Source organism: Anoplolepis gracilipes, chromosome 14 (genome assembly GCF_047496725.1).
Source record: "Anoplolepis gracilipes chromosome 14, ASM4749672v1, whole genome shotgun sequence".
In the NCBI taxonomy this organism is placed as follows: domain Eukaryota; kingdom Metazoa; phylum Arthropoda; class Insecta; order Hymenoptera; family Formicidae; genus Anoplolepis; species Anoplolepis gracilipes.
In genome coordinates this window covers 10,347,787-10,353,601 of record NC_132983.1, presented here as the reverse complement: position 1 = coordinate 10,353,601, position 5,815 = coordinate 10,347,787, and the positions used below count along the sequence as shown (strand labels likewise).

General features: G+C 31.8%; 1 pseudogene; it reads left to right on the top strand.

Moving 5' to 3' along the window:
• The first annotated feature begins 1,034 nt into the window (after positions 1-1,034).
• On the top strand, positions 1,035-2,988 carry LOC140672939 (uncharacterized; annotated as a pseudogene).
• Positions 2,989-5,815: the final 2,827 nt, after the last annotated feature.

The following is a 5,815-nucleotide window of genomic DNA, read 5'->3' as shown; positions in this document are numbered from 1 at the left end:
TGTAATCCCTGTATCAATCGGTATTTCGATTTTACTACCGAAATGGAACAACTACACCGCACAATTAACTATTATGAGGACCCTATAATATTAGCAGTCATCGACGACTGAAAGCGAAAAACATATACACACGTACATATAAAAGATTCAGTTAGATATAATCACAAGATAGTAATACTAATATAAGGAAGAAAAAAAGAGAGAAAATACAATCAACACCTAACACATAAAATACGAAAATATGAAAAATAAATATAATAAACAATACCAATATATATATATATAGATATAAGGAAGAATAGATATAAAACAATAGACAATAGAGTTATATATAAGTGTTTAGATTAAGAAATATATATATACAAGTATCATCTTTTCAGTAGGAGAATCCATTTCTCAGAGACATTGACGACCTGAGCTTGGCCTGGTCCATAATAATAATAATAATAGTAATAACTTCTAAATACATATAATATATATATATATATATATATATATATATATATATATTTCTACGTAGCAATAATAATTCATAAAAATGTGTAGACCTTATAGATATAAGCCACCTATATATTTTGACGCATTGCCCTGGAATTTTCTCTTATCATTGTTATAACACTCAGTATATTAAAGTCGAAGATAATCGATATTGCGTCACCTGCTTCAGATTAATTCAACAAAATTTTCAAGCGAATGGACTTATACAATTCCACGGCATGTATAGTGGTATTTTTCGAGAAGAAAGATGTTATATTTGCGGAAAGGATATAATTACCTATACTTCTGTAAAAAAATGTTCAATTTACTTCATGCATTATTTAGCAATATGTTGCGTACTCAGAGAAAGAGAATTAGATCTAAATAATGTAGACGAGTTGTTATATGATTGCGATAATACAGAAGTAAGGATACTATTGATGTCTGAACCAACAAATGATATGGAAATCCCATGAAATAAAATAAAAATATATATATATTATATTCATACAAATATACAGGTATAAATAATAAATTGTATCTGCTTACTTACAGAAATGACATATCATTTAGTATTATTATTCACTGCGCAAACCTCCCTCGCCCTTCTCGGTTTTGATTGCAGAGGGCGACATTTAAATATTACATCGGTTTCATTGTTGGATGTGGGAGAATGCAATATTCCACATAAAACATCAAACTCTACGGATACCTATATCCAACTCCTTCAATTATCTGACTATAATCATGCGTATATAATACAATGTAAGGTTGAAATTTCAAGAACTATATATTATTGTGGCATGCATTCACATGTTTCCATTGTGCATAACGGACGTGCTGACTATACACATGAAACCGGACACTCACAGTGCAAACGAATGTTTCGCGATGGTATTCTTTCGTTAGGAACAAGAGTTTTAATCGACGGCATCCGAGTCAACCAAACCGCCTCCTACAGCATCACTATGGCTGGAAGCGTAAGCAACGATGGGAAATGCAAAGGCACGCAGTATTCCGACCATTATGGAACATGGGACGACGTTGTCGTGCAAGCTGTTGCCAGAATAATCTTTGAAATCAGCCTATGTCCCCGTGAAACTAAATACTGGAAAAATAATGCTAAAATCAGGAACCATTTGTACACTCAGTGAAAGATTTTGCATCGATTCAGAGGATGGATATACCTATTGGGAACCGATGCCTACCTCTTCATGTAATTTTCATCAATACGACGTTCTATATAAAGGACCTGCTATCAAAACCACGGACGATACCAGCGAAGGAAAATCACCTATTGTATACAGCCTGACAACACAAGACATAATTTTCGCTCTGACAAGAACGCAAGAACAGCCACTGTGCGGATACACACTTTTTCGTACAGAGCACCCCAAACTCTTTATACTGGAAACTAAAAAGGGAGACGCTTTCGTCGAAAGAGGAACAATCCCAATTGACAATCTTGATATTTTTGCATATATGAACTCGAAGTTTGTATATGTAGAGAAACACATACGACATCTCTTTACCACAATGTCATTCAACAGAAATGCGAACTGGAAAAAGTAATAACTAACACCTTATCATTTGCCACATAACAGCCTGACGAATTAGCCTATCGATTAATGAAAGGACCAGGATACATGGCTGTCACTGCAGGAGAAGCAATTCATGTAATAAAATGTATTCCCGTTGACGCTATAATCCGTAGAACAGAAGAATGCTACGCAGAGCTCCTTGTAACAATAAAAAACGCTTCACTATTTCTAACGCCAAAATCAAGGATACTCACCAAATTCGGAACTCAAAAGGAAAGTAGCTTTGAACTACCAACACTCTACCGTATAGATGATACATGGATCCAGCTCACCCCTGATCCACAAGTCATACAATTACCTCCACAACGATTACATCCGATGACCTCTTTGAGTTGGAAATATCTCACCCCGGGTCCATTAGCCATTAGTGGAATTATATACTGAAACAGTTATAGAAAAATTACGAGATCATATTATGTTTCCTGCAGAGAAACCGGCATTTCTAAATCTCATAGCCTGTGGGATGACAGGACAAGCTGTCGTACCCGGAGAAGTCTCCATATACAGTCTGCTAGATGAGGAATTACTCCAGAAAATAGCTTCGAATACTGTCTCAAGAATTTGGGACGGATTTGTAACCTTTGGATCAGCAACGGCCGGAATTCTTGGAGTATTTCTAATTATACGACTCATTAAATTGACTATTGACACAGCAATCCATGGATACGCCCTTCACGCCGTGTACGGATGCAGTCTGCACTTGCTAGGCACCGTATGGAGCTCTCTCACACACCTCTTACTTCACTTAGCACGAGGACCCGTGAATCAACGAGGAATAGAGCCAGAAGAAGATCAATCTCCCTTGGAGCCAATGAATCCCATGTCACGTTTCGCGATCCACTGTTATTGTCCACCTCGGTGTCAATACCAAGGTTGCTCTCTATTTAGTTTTTTAGGGCAACCTGTTTAAACCGGCTATACCCAGGGAACCGCCGAGAGCTAAGACTTGACCCTTTTGATAATCGGGAGATTTTTTTTTTTTACTGATCGGGAACCACTACAATTGAGGCTTGGTTCATTAGTTCAATAATAATATCGTCTCAATTATAAATAATGTTTTCTTTATTTTCTTCCAAAAATTGTATTAGTATTTCTATTATGGTGTCAGGTTCTTGAGAAGTATTCTGTTGTATTTCAGCGTCGGTTGCTTGTGGTTTCATTAATTATTAATTTATTTGAGACTAATATAGAGAGATAGAGATAAAAAGTTTTATGTTTTTTGAGTGCACGTATTGAGTATATTGTAGATATTTAAATTTTAAATTTCTATGATCAATGATTTTTAGACACCCGGTATATAAGATATGTATATAGGGTGGCTTTAAAGTAGGATTTTGTCTCTATTATTCAATAATGACTATTAAGTATTATCCTAACTTATTACTTAAGAAATTTTATAACTTTTATAATTAATTCATTTAATTAATTATTATAGGGAGTGATTTGGAGAGTCGAGATTGAGGACAGATTATCGTCAGTTCAAGTCCTTTATAATGGAATTGGTCCGGTCTTCCTAGGATGGACCAGTAAGAACAAGATGGCTGACGTCTTATAAACAAATAGAAGTATTTCGGAACCGATTAGGGATGAGTTTACGAAAATTTGGTTATAAGATCTACAGGAAATACTGCATAAAATAGACGAGTTAAATTTGTACTTTTACAGGTGCAAAACTGTGATCTATTGAATAGTAAAATTCTAAAGTTGTCTTAATTTAGTCAAAGTTTTGCATAAATCTTAGTTTAGTACTAATAAGAATTTTTAAAGGTATTTGGTATCATTAAGTCCAAAAAATCAAAAATGGCGGCCAAAATGTATAAAATTAGTTAAAAAGTGTATCCTCAAAGTTTCAAGCAAATTAAAAATTTTGTTAATTATTTATTTATTTTGTAATAAATTTTTGTGTTTTTTTTTATTGTTATTATATAACGTTATTGTTAATTAATCATGAGAAAAAAAATTTTGGTTGGAGATTATTAATTTACAAGTAGAATAGAATAACTGAGAAAAATTCTAATTTCGTATCTCCAATAGATTCGTTATTATTTAATTTTACAAGTAACTTGTAAATTAACTTATGTTGGAAAAATAATTTTTTGTAATTATAAAAGAGTCTAATTATAATGACTTGACTAAATTTTCGATGAGAAAGATAAGGTATTGTTTATAAATTATTGTTAATTAACAAACGGATTACTTATAAGTATATGTGTATGGAGGGTTTTAATATATATAATTACTCTAATATGCAATTATATATTAAAATTATTATCTTAGTATGTCAATTGATTATTTATTTATAAACAAATTGACTCAGTTTTATTATAAATTGCGAAAAAGGGGATGAAAATTTAGTTCGGGGGTTGTTGTTAGGGGTGTCCAAATATGGTACCTTTATTTTCTATGTTTTTTGGGAGGTGAGAGGTTTTTTATTATGCGTCCCTGTGAATGTCCCGAAAACTGCCGCTGGACATATATGTATATATGTATACATATGTCCAAGGGTGCCTTTCAGGACACCAAGTTTCCTGTCAATTTTCTTTTTATTTTATTGTTATGAAGGATCTTGTGATAATGGAATTTCTGCTATGGAGTATCTACCTTTGTTGGAACATAACAATAAAGTTAAAATTGATTGTTTATATATTTTTATAAATTAAAATCTAAAAGGTCGTTTTCGATAAATAGGTATGTATATGTATAAGTGAGTATATATATGTGTTAATGGGTATACATAGAATTTTAATATTTATTTTCTGGTTCTTCAGGTCGAGTTTAATTGGTGGACTAAATTTGATTTCTCAATGTAAAATGGTGTAAGAGTGGTAAATCTATAAAGTTATATAGTCTATGGCTTATGGAGGAACATATAATTTAAGATGTTGTCGGAAGTATTTATTATTTTAACAAAGAAATCGGCAGTAATTTATGGATCTTCAAATAAGGAGATAAGATATACGATTAATAGTTTTAAATGGAATATAAATTTTATTATTTAAACAATTATTGTCGCCTGTATTAATGAATTATATGAAGGTAGATTAACTGTACTAATTGTTATGGTGAAATTTAGAACTTCATTATGATGTTTTATATTTAGTAAAACTGATATTTTATTTAATAAGACTTATAACTAATGTGAAAATGACAATTTTATTATATATATATATATATATATATATATATATGGACCGTTTATTTTGAAAGTGGTGTAAGTCCATATTCTCATGTTTCGAGAAAATTGGATGTTAGCATATCTGTCAATTCAAAAATTTAGGCAAATTGTATTAAGTCTGGCAATGTCTCTATTGTTTTATAAATATTTAATTTCATTATATAGATTTGTTTTAGGAAATTAGACTACAATAATACATATTTATGGGCTGTAAATGGACTTACACTACTTTCAAAATTAGACAACTGTAAATATCGTTTAATTTCAATTTAAAAAAATGAAAAAGCACTTAAATATACTTCATTTTAATTCGATTTTGTTTACAAATACTCATGAGAAGACATAAAATTTAATTGTAGACACTAATTACGTTGTCAAAATTACATGATACTGATAGTATTTATTTATGCTCTGCATGTGGCAGTGTTTCGAAATATGCATGATGCACCGGAGGTATATACGGTAGTAACTGCTTCATGTCTTTATATTTTTCGTAAGTAATAGGCCTGGCATTTTCGTACAAAGGCGCCAGGGCGATTTTTTCAAACTTTAGCGGTCTTCC